Here is a 13,849-nt window from a genome sequence, read left to right on the forward strand (position 1 = left end):
CGCGGATTGCCTCTGACCTACAGCTTCTGCCTTCGGAACCTTCCTCTGTCTAAACGCTCCGTTTTGAGTATTTGATAAATGAGGCAAGTGTTTTCGGGCCGAACAATTTGGGCCCAACAGATGCCCCCTGGCCCAAGCTTCGGACAGGTGTGGCGTGTTAATCTGATAGAATCTTGGGCCGACTCTTCAACACCAAAAGGTTCGCCTAAAGCCGTCATTCTCTGTAAACCGAGGCAATCCGTAGGTACATGATTATTTGATTACCTGACAAGTTATACTTAATGCGTACACAATTATCGAGTAAAACGTTTGGCTCAAAATTTCACCTCTCATTTAAGTAGTTTCTGTTTCAAAATAATTCTCATTCAGATTCCCAAACTTTGTTCCATCTTCCAGAGAGAAGCTTCGAAGAAAACCCTAGAGTTTTTCTTCAGCTCAAACCTTCAACAATCATATCATTCGGTGTGATAATGTCTTCTCGTTCATCTCCCGACCCTATGGATCGTGATGGATACAAAAATGCGTTCGAACGCATGCGTAAATCGTTCGACATTCCAGATAATGTCACGGTGAGGATGCTCTCGGAGGCCGAGCTTCGAGAATGGCGATTTAAGGACGTGGTGAAGCCTACTGAGATAGTCATGAGCTTGAGACACATCGAATGGCTCCGCTTCCCTCTCCCGGCTCTGCTTGTTCAGATAATTTCAAACTCCGGGGCTCACATTTCGCAATTTCTCCCAAATGCCATTCAGTCTATAGTCGGGGCTCAGATGATAGGGAGCCTTAGGAATGTCAATATTCAATCGGACGGCATTTATGCATGCTTCACCAAGTCTACGAACAAGGTGATAGAGGGAAAGCCTTGGAAAACTTTCTACCTCTCTCCCAAAAAGGATCGGACAATCTTCACCGACTTCGATAGCTCCCATCGAAATTGGGATAAATATTTCTTCGCTGTTGGAGGAGCATAGTACCCTGAGTTCGTGCCTCAGGAAATTTTTCCTCTGGCCAGGGTGTTTATAAAAGGTGAGTCATGTTTTTCATTCATTTTAATGTGAATTAATCATATCTGGATGATTGCCAAGTAGTTTAACTTTCTGTACTGCTGCTTCGGTTTTTCGTACCAGATTTTTCTTGGCCTCAGGTCAGCATGAGTTCTGAGCAACAGAGCAAGCTGACAGAGAAGGGGCTCCTTCACGAATCCAAGGACAATGCCATTAGCATCAGGGGTGTACTGAACTCCTACTGTATGCAGATTATGACTCGGCTTTGCTTCGTGGATCGAGTCGACCCTGGAGTTGTGCGAGTTAGATCGCAGAAGGGTGACATGACCCTAGGCAAGATTACCGCAGCATGCGCAAAGCAGCTGGGAGCTTTCCTGAAGAAATCTCCTCCTACTCCTTCAACTCTGTCACTGACGAAGGCCGAGTTCGAAAGAGCGTGTTCTGAAACCTTCGCTGCGTGTGCCAAGCGTCAAGGGGTCCCAGAGGGTAAAAAGAAGGAGGGTTCTGGCCTGGCTGCAGAGTCTTCCATTGACAAGTCTGGCTTATCGCGCAGGTCTTCTCGCATCCAAGGGCGGTCGTCCACGCCTTCTGACACTCTGCAAATTAAGCCTCTTCAGCAAGTGCCTTTGCCTACAGACGCCTTGGGAAAAAGAAAGGAGTGTGAGGAGTCCTCTTCCGAAGATTCGGACGACGGGAAGTGCATTTCGTTGAAGCTACGGATCCCGAAAGGTTCTGCCCCACTACTCAAGGATCTGCTTTAGCAATCCCCAAACTTTCCCCAAGTAAATTACCAATAGGTCAGGCCCTCTCGTTGTGTAAGAAGCCACGGGGATTTGCCCCTGATGGGCATTTACCTGGGGCATCTTCTGTTACTCCTGCAATTGGGTCTTTCTTGGCAGCGGGCTCAGAAGGGGTGGCTCATGTAGAGGGCGCTTCCTCTTCTCCTTCCAAATTACCAGGAGAGGCGACTGGAGATGGAGTGCAGGATGGCTTACCGTTGGAGGTGAAGTCGCCTACTGTCTGCGCGAAGCTGTCAGAGGCATTGACCTCTGCTTCTGATTTAGCTGAAGGGTCTGCTGTTGGCCATAAACGTGGCTCAGAGGGGAGACGCCCTTCCTCTGCCTCTCGTAAAAACAAGCTTCTAGAGGATGCCGTCGGAGAGGGTTTTGAATCTGCGGATACCATTCCTCTGCTAGTTGAGGCAAGTAAGGACGTTGAGCCCGAAACTATCCCTGGGGGCCAGGAATCAGGGGCTGTTAAAGTAGCAGGTGTTGACAATCTTGGTGTTGACGTTTCTTCATTACCGCCTACCGCTTCTGAGTTTCATCCAGGAGAAGTCACTGCTGTGTCCCCGAAGGGTACTAACACTTTTGAATCTCCTAGCGCTTTCTTGGAGCAGCTCATGTCTTCTACCGTGCAGACGCCAGTGTACCTCCCCAGTGATTTGGGTGAGGATGATAGCTTGTTTGTACTCCCTTTGAAGACATATTCTTCTGGCACGGGGACAGTTGCGTTGGCGTCTGATAGCATTATGGTATCGACGTTAGCAGAAGGTGAGAAGCCAGTTGTCCCCGTTGCTTCTGTGGCTGCATCTGCAGGGGGAGAAGCAAGTGACAGAACAGGAGTAATGTCGGAATATGGCCCCTCTGCGTCTAACGAAGTTATGGAGGAAATGCTACGCATAAGCAGACCCCATCTACCTACGGAAGCAATTGGATCTTTAAGTGGTCAAGGTGATTTGTTGCAGCAAGTATCAGACCATATCTGGATGGTAAGTTGATTAAAAAATTAGGCTCTTTTTGCATTTCGTGATATGTGTGTAATGTTATTTGTAATGGGCATAATTGATTTATCACAGAGCTATGTATGCGCTTCGGCTGCAAGGCGAGAATATGCGGCGGCTATGCAGAATGGAGCCAAACTGGCGGAGCAGATGGCGAAATTAGAAGAGGAGCAGTCAGGGAGAAAGATGGCTGAGGCGAATCAGGATGTGCTGGTGGAGGCCATCAAGAGGTTAGAAACAGAGTTGGCAGAGGCGAAAAAGAGGGTGGCTGCCACGGAGGAGAAGCTGGTAAGCATTGTCGGGCTTGAAGTAGAGCGAGACAAACTGAAAGCTGACTTGGTGGATATGACCAATAAGTGGATGGAGAAAAGCCAATTCTGCGTTCAGCATGAAGCCCGCATGGAGAAGCTTAGCAGTATGATGAGCGACCTTGAAGAAGATATTGTGTCGTTGCAGACTGATAAGGAGACCTTAGAGAAAGAGAAAAAAGAGCTGGAGCAAAGGGCGAACAGTCTTGAGGCCAGCGCAGCGGAGGCCAAGAAACAGAAGTTGGAGGCTGAACTCCTTTTAGGGAAAAAGCTGAAAGAAGCAGAAGAGGTATGTGACTCTTCTTTTGTTACTGATGAATTAGAAAATTAATGGGCCCATAAAACACGTGTGTTGATTCCGTGATATTTTTTGTTTTTGCAGAGGGCAGCAGAGGCAGCTGTTGAAGCCACTAGGCAGCGTATTCGAGATCGTGAGATCACCGAACGCAAGCTTGTAAGAGTGGCTGAGGTAGATACTGCCAAATATCTGGATTTGGCATTACGTAATAAGAAGCAGACCCCAGAGGAGAAATGGGCAAAACTGGAGATGTATTGTAAGAACGTTGATGTAAAGATAGGAGAGTATGACGTCGACAAGTATTTGAATGAGCTTGGGGATTTGCAGATTTCTTATCCGCCGTGTCATCTGGAGAAGTTGAAGTTGAGGGGCGATACGCTGGGATCGATGTATAATGCCAACGGGAAAGCCGTTGAAGATACTGTTGCCAACGTGGCTTCTGATCAAAAGGCATCAGGTTCCGCCTCTATAGCAGAGGGCAAGTCAGAGGGTGAAAAAGGTGTCGTAGAATGAATGAATCACTTTTGTTTTGTTAACTTTTGTCATTAACTTCTGTATATACATTCTTTGGGCTCTTCAGGCCGTCAGTTTGTAGTTGATTGTAATAGAGCACATTATTAATACAAGTAGAACTTTGTTTCCTGTTGGTTGTCTTGGTGTGTGTACTGTATGGGTTTGTTGTTGTTTAGGGCTTAATTGAAGGCGTCATGACAGGTGTATGTCGTATGATGTACTTGGATCAGAAGCTTCATAGACCCTTTAGGCCTTTGCGTGCGAAATATAGCGAAAGATTATACAGATGGTGGGAGAGGATGCCCAGTTAAGTGTTGCATGATTGATCCATCTTTGTGTTTTGGTGATGGGTTGGAGCTGACAACATTGTCGTTGCAGGTGAGCACCGTGAGTGGACGAAGGTTCCCTTTTTGAGGAGAATCTTTGACAACCCACAGTGGCTTTACTCAACGTGGGCTATGGAAGAGCTTATCAGAAGTGGCATCCCGTACTATATATCGTGTGAACGCTATGGGTTAGGCTATCCGAAGCTAGAGAGTGCAATGGCAGAGTACATGCGTCGTATTGAGTGGGATTAATTATGGGCAAGAAAATAGATCAATTATAAAATCGGGAGTGAATATCAGTCAATGTAATATAACTTATAAATAACAACTTCTGATTTATTGCTATTTTTGAGTATATATTTCCTTTTGAGTCCATGCTTAGCATCTGTCAATTTAAGTTACTGTACAAATATTGAGAGAGGAATTTAGTAAATATGTGTGCCCGTACTTAGCATCCGCCACTTTAAGTTGCTGTGATAGGTGTGTCTTACTCCTGCGATGTTGCCATTATTGCTGGGTGGCGGACCTTCTTACGCATGTGGAGTTGTTGTAGTGGTCTTGTTCGAGACTGGTCCGACCCCCGGGGATGGAAACTTTCCCATTAGGGTAGAGGGGTTGATGTGATCCAGACCGAACGCGAAGGACAAAGCGTAGAACAGGGCATCGAAGCAGATGCAAAGAGGTGAGGGTTGTGAGGCAAGTATCTTTCCAATGCATCCATACCGTGTAGTGTGGTGGGGGTCGTTTGGGTTGCCACGCATCTTGTCAGAGGCACCCATTGTGCAGGATATGGGTGCGACTGCGGGAAAGGTTCCTCCCAGCCTTGGATTGCCAAACCAGTTGGTGTACATCGGTGAGGAATCCGAAGCATGACAGCAGATGGTTCTGCTGTGATAGTCAGGGGAGATTAGACAGCAGGAGGTGGTCCTCTTATGCGGGTAAGAGGGTAGGGTTTGCAGTGCACATCCGTTGGACGGCCAGATCAGTGTAGTCAGGGCAGATTAGACTGCAAAATGGCTGGCCGTAGTTTCCTGTGAGCTTAGTCAAGTCAGATTAGAATGCGGTATAAAATCCAATGGAACGTGCATGCAGAAGCGATAGGATCTTGCACGCAGACTGTGTGTAGTGGCCTTGTTGCCACAAACTGTTGAGATTCAGCCTGGTTCCAACGTGTGGGGCGTGATCCTCGCTATACTTTATCATTGCTCTTTTTTTATTGAATTGTAGGTGTATGTTTTGAGATCAAAGACATACGGTGTATTGCCAGGGAGTGTTGGCAACTTCAAACATTAGATGATTGTTTATTTATAGCCATTGTGGTAGGTGGTGTTTGAGTACACGTGAACAATGCTACAAAGTTAGGTGAGGATATTATTGAGGAACCCTTTCGAATAAAAAGTTAATTGTCACGTGTCTGACTTGGTGAAATATGGTTGATAATAATGCCAAGGAATTGAATACAGAAGAGAAATTTAAAAGAATGTGAAAAAATGGAAAGTTGTTGTATTACTTTTGAATTGCACAGTACAGCTATTAGCAATAATATTGCTTTAAAGACATTGAATTCCAAGTACGGGGTACAATTTTCCCACTACGTACATTCTTTAGAGTGTAAAACCCTCTGTCTAATACTTTAATGATTTGGAAAGGCCCTTCCCAGTTAGGCTCTAGCTTCTTTTTATTGCCTGTGACCTTACGCAGAACCCAATCTCCTTCTCGAAATGTGCGTAAGTGGACCCTTTTGTTGTAGTAGCGTTCTGCTACCTTCTGATAATTTTCCAATCGCAATTGTGCCATTGTACGTGTTTCTTCTAGTAGGTCCAGGTTGTGCAATAATTGAATGGTGTTCGTTGTTGGGTCAGATGCGATCTCTGTCCGAAGTGTAGGCAGACCGACTTCTGTTGGGATGATAGCTTCTGTTCCATAAACCATGGCGTAGGGAGATTCCCCCCCGTGGAGGATCTTTTTGTTGTCCTATAAGCCCATAACACTTTCGGTAATTCTTCTACCCATGCTCCTTTTTTGTCTTCCAAATTCTTCTTAATGTTGGCAAAGATGACTTTGTTGGAAGCCTCTGCTTGACCATTTCCCTGTGGGTAAGTGACAGAGGCGAAGCTTAGCTTGATCTTGTACGTGTCGCATAGCTCTTGTACCTTCGCATTTTGGAACGGAGTGCCGTTGTCGACGACTATCTCCCAGGGTATTCCAAATTGACATATAATGTGCTTCCAGATGAAGGACATAGTGTCTGTTTTGCTGACCGTGACGTACGCCTCTGCCACAACCCATTTTGTGAAGTAGTCAGTGGCTACAAGAGCATACCGTCTTCCTCCAGCAGCCTTAGGTAGTTCACCTACTACATCCATACCCCATTTTGCAAAAGGCCAAGGTGCAACGATGGAGTGTAGGGTTTGAGCAGGTTGATGGATGGTGGGTGCAAATCGTTGGCACTTGTCGCATTTTTTGGCATAATCCCGCGCTTCTGTCATCATGTATGGCCAGTAATACCCTGCTGTAAGTGCCTTGTGTGCCAAGCTCCGTCCCCCTGTGTGATTTCCACATGTCCCCTCATGTATTTCCTCTAACAATTTTTTAGCTTCTGATGGGCGCAAACACCGTAGGTATGGGCCGTTGAAGGATTTTCGGTACAACGTCCCATGGATCATGGAATAGCATTGTGCCCGAAGGCGCAGAAGCTTTGCATCTTTCGGATTAGGTGGGAGCTCGGAGGTGGTCAAGTACTTTATGATCGGATCTATCCAGCATTCAGGTTCTGATGAGGTGGAATAGACTTCCATATCTTTGCTTGATCGGCTTATGGATATGGAGGACTGGCGTGTGCATCCTCCCGCAGAAGCTAATTTGGCAAGGGCGTCGGCCTTCTGATTTTGCTCCCTGGGTAATAGTATGAGTTCAAACTGGCGAAAATGCGATCGTAAGTCAGTTACCTTCTGTAGAAGGCTAGCCAGATGGGGTGCTTTGGTATCGAAATTTCTAGCCACTTGCTCTATCATAAGCTGCGAATCACCTCTGACGTTCAGACGTTGGATTCCCATTTCTCGTGCGAGTTCCAAACCATAGATTAGTGCCTCATATTCTGCTTCATTATTCGTTGCGGATTTCTCTAAACAGATGGCTTCTTCGATTTTGAGTCCTGAGGGAGCTTCTAATACGACGCCAATACCAGCCCCTTGGGAATTGGATGCTCCGTCAGTGTACATTGTCCACAGCCATTGATCTTCTGATTCTAATAATTCTGGCAGGGCGTCAGGAGTGAATGACTGAATTTCAACCAGGAAGTCAGCGAGTACCTGCCCCTTTTTAGCTTTTCGTGGCGAAAACTGAATATCGTATGTCCCAAGCTCAATGGCCCATTTAGATAATCTTCCAGAAAGGTCGGGCTTACTCAATACCTGCTTTAATGGATAGTCCGTATATACGATGATCGTGTGGCTTTCGAAGTATTGTCGTAACTTCTTTTTGGCCGTGAGGAGTGCGAGTGCCAATTTTTCCATCATGCTGTATCGGGTTTCAGCGTCTAACAGCATCTTGCTGCAATAGAACACTGGCCTCTGACGATTGGCTTCTTCTCGAAAAAGAACAGAACTTACAGCGAATTGTGAGACAGACAAATATAAGAATAAATCTTCATTAGCAATGGGAGAGCTCAATATAGGAGGTGAGCTCAAATAGGTCTTTAGCTCTTCCAATGCTTTTTGCTATTCTGGTCCCCAGGTGGTGTTGGTAGATTTCTTTATGCACTGTAAGAATGGATGGCAGCGGTCTGAAATTCGTGATATGAATCGACTTAATGCTACTATTTTGCCGGTCAGAGCCTGTATGTCACGGATGGTTCGGGGCTCCTTAATTTCTGAGAGGGACGCAATCTGTGTTGGATTCGCCTCGATGCCCCTCTGACTGACGACGTATCCCAAGAACTGTCCAGAGGACACCCCAAAGACACATTTTGAGGGGTTTAATTTCATTTTATAAGCATCAAGGATGTCGAAACATTCAGTCAAGTCGTCTATATGTGAAGAGCTTTGTTTGGACTTGATGACCATATCGTCAATATAAACCTCCATATTTCTCCCAAGTAATGAGGAAAACAGCTTGTGCATCAGCCTCTGGTATGTCGCGCCAGCATTCTTTAGACCGAAGGGCATGACTTTGTAGCAATATAAACCACCTTCTGTTATGAAAGCCGTATGAATCCGATCCTCTGATTTCATGGGGATCTGATTGTATCCAGAGTAGGCGTCAAGGAAGCTCATCCTTTCATATCCTGCCGTGGTGTCTATCATCTGATCGATCTTTGGTAGAGGGTAGCTATCTTTGGGACACGCTTTGTTTAGATTTGTGTAGTCTACGCATACTCTCTTTTTCCCATTCTTCTTTGGAACCACGATGGGGTTGGCAATCCAGCTGGGGTATAAACATTCTCCGATTGCCTCTGTGCTCAGGAGCCGTTGGACCTCTTCTTGTATGACTTGATTCACCTCTGGATCGAATCTCCTCTGCTTCTGTTTGACGGGTGGGAAGTTGTTGGAGATATTCAAGTTGTGGCTCATGACAGAAGGGTCTATTCCGGGCATGTCGTGTGGAGTCCAGGCAAAAGTTCTCATTCTGGTTTGGAGAAATCGTACGAGGGTCTGCCTCTCGTCTTCAGAGAGCTTGGTACTTACCAGGACCGTTTTAGAAGGGTCAGCGTCGTCTAAACCCACCTGTTCTAAGGTATCTAGTGTAACTTGGGGTTTTTCTTGGTCTTCTTCTAGATTGATTCCTTTTAGGGGCACTGGTAGGTCCTGCTGTAATTGTTATTTGTCAGGAGAGTTGTGATGGGAGGCAAAGGCAGAGCTATTTATTTCTTTTAAGGTAAGGAAGCACTTTTTGGCCTGCTTCTGGCAGCCTTTGATGTCGACGGTGTATCGCCCGTTGAGTGATTGACACCGCATCACCTGATGTAGAGTTGAGACTACCCCCTGCATCCGGTGGATCCAACTTCTCCCCATGATGGCGTTGTAGCTTGTGGTGGAGTCTATAATGAGGAAGTCTACTGGCAGGGCGCGTTCTACAGCTACCACAGTTAACCGAATGACGCCCTTTGGATAGACTCTCTGGCTATTGAATCCCAAAATGGGCATGGTGGAGGGTCGGATCTGATTCTCTTCCAGTCCCATCTTCTGGAAGGCTTCCCAGAAGAGGATGTCGACCCCACTGCCCCCATCGATCAGAACTCTGCCCAGCTGGCAGTGGTCAACTTGTAAGGAAATGACGAGTGGATCATCATGAGGCAGGTGGACGCCCTTCAGGTCTTCGTCAGTGAAGGTGATAGCAGAGGCTGGGTAGCTTCTTTCTTCTGAAGTGACGAGATTGACCACGTGGCCTAATGATTTGTATCGCTTCACTCGTATTTCCATCCTTTTAGGGATTTTAGTCGCGTGCTCTTGATTATCGGTGGGTTCTACGATCCCGTGGATCATAGGGACTTGTTTAAGAGGCTCCAGGGTGCTGTCAGAGCTGTGTGTACGGGGTCTGACGCCTGCGGAGCGGGGGCAGAAGCTGTGTTTTGTCGCGAGGCGCCTGGTCTGCCTGTCTCCTTGATTTATTGGGTAAGCCGCCCACTCCTCATGAGGGCTTGGATCTGATTGTTCAAATTGTGGCATTCAGCGATCGTATGACCGTGATCTTTGTGGAAGAGACAGTATCTGCTTTTATCCCTTCTGTCAGATGGAGTGGTAATTTTGTAGGGCTCTCGCCAGATAGGCCTGTCTTTATTTTCTTCATAAATGACTTCTTGCGTGTAACGACCCAAAATCGCTAATAAGGCTTAAGGGCCTTGATTAGCGTGCCAGGAGGGCATGATAGGATTTATGTGTGATTTGATGAGTTAAATGCATGATTATGATTTAAAGCATGATTATTTGACCATTTGTTTATCTGAGATGCATGACTATGTATAATAGTATGCATGTAGGCCCAGATCGTGTTAGAAGGGCATAATTGTAATTTTAGCCCGCTGAGGGCATATATGTGATAATTGTATTCTGTGAATTGTACCACGTGAGTGTGGTGTTATTATTGTGATGCACGTGTCGAGACGGTCCTAGAGAGCTAGTTAACTTAAGAGTCACAACGGGATTTCTATACCCGGCTCGGGAGGAGCCTAGGGGTACCTTGGGAATTTTATGGTTAAGTTGAGATTTAGCGGGTAATGGTTATTGGAGATTTAGTAACCTGGGTAACCATTAGTTACTGCTGAGAGTAACAAGTTCTAGATAGAAAATGGCAGAAATGAAATATTAGTGAAAGGACTAGAGTACCCTTGAGGGCTTAGTTGGGAAAGGATCATTTGGAGGGGTAGCATGGTCATTTGTCAAGGGGTTTAGACAAGTTTCAGCTGGGATTATAGGGTACACGGTTTGGGCATTTGATTTATTTGATGGTTTTGTTAAAAATAAAGAGAAAGAAAGTTAGGGCAATGAGAAGAAGAAGAAGAAGAGAAAAATGGGCTGAAGTGGGAGTTTAGGAGGAGATCAAGGAGGCTTTTGGGTGAATTCTCTACTTAAGGTAAGGAACTTATGCATATTTAAGTTTGATTTATGTTTTGATTTGAGAAATTTGAAGCTTGAGTTAAGTTTTTAAAGTTTTAGTTTGAAGTTGCTGATTTTTGCAATCTAAGGGTGGATTGTTGGGTATGTTTGTGTTTTGAGCTTGAATCTAGTGTTTATGGGTTGTTAGATGGTTTATATGAGGTTTTGATTTGATTTTGGGGTTGAGGTATTTGTTTGGGGTGATTTGGAGAGGTTGAGGCTCGGGAAAAACGCATGGGAAAACCCAGAAATCTGGGTTCGCGTATGAGCGCCGCGGCCCTGTTCTTGGGCGCCGCAGCGCGAGGTTGCATCAGGAGAGGGGTAGGTCGCTGGGCGCCGCGGCCCTTGAGGGGAGTGCCGCGGCCCTAGGCCATTTTGGCAGGCAAAATTCTGGTTTTTTAGGGCTTTTGCCCGGGGACTCGGGGGATGGTTCCGGTGTATTGTTTTAGGGAATTAGAGGTCCCGAGAGTGCGGGATTGGTCCCGGGAAGTGGTTTTGGGTTGGTTAGTATTAAAAGTGTTGTATGTGTGTTGTGACTAGGATTTCGAGGAGGCTCGTGCTAGAGGACCGTGCTTGTGGCCTTTGTAACGACCCAAATTCGCTAATAAGGCTTAAGGGCCTTGATTAGCGTGCCAGGAGGGCACGATGGGAATTATGTGTGATTTTATGAGTTAAATGCATGGTTATGATTTAAAGCATGTTATTTGACTATTTATTTATCTGAGACGCATGTATATGTGTATTAGTATGCATGTAGGCCCTGATTGTGTTTGAAGGGCATAATTGTAATTTTAGCCCGCCGAGGGCATATTTGTGATAATTGTATTCCGTGATTTGTACCACGTGAGTGTGGTGTTATTTTTGTGATGCACGTGCCGAGACGGTCCTAGAGAGCAATTTAACTTAAGAGTCACAACGGGATTTCTATACCCGGCTCGAGAGGAGCCTAGGGGTACCTCGGGAATTTTATGGTTAAGTTGAGATTTAGCGGGTAATGGTTATTGGAGATTTAGTAACCTGGGTAACCATTAGTTACTGCTGAGAGTAACAAGTTCTAGGTAGAAAATGGTAGAAATGAAATAGAAGTAAAAGGACTTAAGTGCCCTTGAGGTTTAGTTGGGAAAGGATAGGCAAGGAGGGGTAAAATGGTCATTTGGCTGGGAAATTGATTTATGGCAGCTGGGTTATAGGGGGTACACGGTTTGGGGCTTGGCATTGATTGGTTTTGATAAAAACTAAAGAGAAGAAAAACCAAAGAGAAGGAAAGTTAGGGCAATGAGAAGAAGAAGAAGAAGAGAAGTGAAGGAGCTGAAATTTGGAGACTTAGGAGATGAATCAAGGGAGCTTGGGATGGGATTCTCTACTTGAGGTAAGGAATTTATACACATTTAAGGCTTGATTATGTTATGGGTTAAGAGATTTGAGCATGGTTTAAGTTTGAACTTTGAGTTTTTAATTTTCTGAAATTGAAATCAAGGATGTGGATTTTGGGGATTTGATTGTGTGTTTGATTGCTTTGATGATGTTTATGGGTTGCTAGATGGGTCATATGAAGTTTGGATTTGATTTTGGGGTTTGGGTATTGGTTTGGTATGAATTGGGAAGGTTTTAGCTCGGAGAAAACGCAGGAGAAAACCCAGAATTCTGGGTCTCCGAAGGCGTGCCGCGACACAGGTTTTTCGTGCCGCGGCGAGGGAGCCTCTGACTGATAGGTGCCGCGGCACAAGGATGTGGTGCCGCGGCACAAGGCTAAATTCAGGGCATCATTTTTAGGCAATTTTAGGCCTTTGCTCCGGGGGTTCGGGGGATGTCTCCGGGGTGTTGTTTTAAGGTTTTAGAGGTCCCGAGAGTGCGGGATTGGTCCCGGGAAGTGGTTTTGGGTTGATTAGTATTGAGGGATGTTTCTTGTGTGTTGTGACTAGGTTGTTGGTGAGACTCGTGCTAGAGTACCGTGCTCGCGGCTTTAGTGCATCAGGAGGCTAAGAATGCAGGTAAGAAAACTATAACACCCGTAGGATAGGGCTTGGGCCCATAGTATGATTGCGGGGCGCGGCCCTATATTGCATGTTGCATGATGAGATGATTGCCGGGTGTGGCCCTATACTGCATTACATGTTAAGGTGCAGATTTAATTGAATTAGCATTTGTTGAATGTTGCTTGATTTATGCTATGTGTGATTATGATGAAATGAACGGCAAGGGCCGAGTACGGCGTAGGCCGGGGCGGCCGTGGGTCGGAAGTAACACCTAGCACATGGGATGCTATAGTCAGGGCGGGGCCCGGTGGATACATGTGTTATGCTATATTCAGGGTGGGACCCAAGGGATACATGAGTTATCCTCGCGGTGAGAACCGATACCCCAGGGCTTTGGTAAGGTCTCTGGGGCGGCATGGCCGTGTTTGCTTAGTCTAATGGTTGACTTGTTTATTTGTGGATTATCTGTTATGATAAACTGTATACATTGCATATGTTATGTTCTGCATGAGTTTTCTTGCTGGGCTTCGGCTCACGGGTGCTCTGTGTTGCAGGTAAAGGCAATGACTGAGTCAACCAACCATGACTACGGAGAGCGTGAAGCGACACGTACATGTTTGGCCTGCCCGACTGCTTTGGTTGGGGGTTTATTTGAAAATGGCTATAATAATCTATGATTTTTATGATTTATCAACTGTGAACTCATTTTTAAGATGTAAATAGTTTTCAAACCTTATTTTGAGATCCCAATGTTTAATATTAGGAGTTTTATTGAAACAACGCATTTTTTTCTAAGATTACAGCCTTAAATTTTAATTAGTCACACTTTCGTTTCAAAACCTCGGTTAGCGAGATCTTTGCACACTGTTTTGTCTTAAAACTCACTAAGTAACGGCTCTAAGGAAGTAGGGCGTTACAGCCTTGGTGCATCGGAAAGCTCGGGAAGCAGGTAAGAAAACTATATCACCCGTAGGATGGGACGTGGGCCCATAGTGTGATTGCGGGGCACGGCCCTATATTGCATGATGAGATGATTGACGGGCATGGC

This window comes from Humulus lupulus, chromosome 8 (assembly GCF_963169125.1).
Source record: "Humulus lupulus chromosome 8, drHumLupu1.1, whole genome shotgun sequence".
Taxonomy (NCBI): Eukaryota; Viridiplantae; Streptophyta; class Magnoliopsida; order Rosales; family Cannabaceae; genus Humulus; species Humulus lupulus.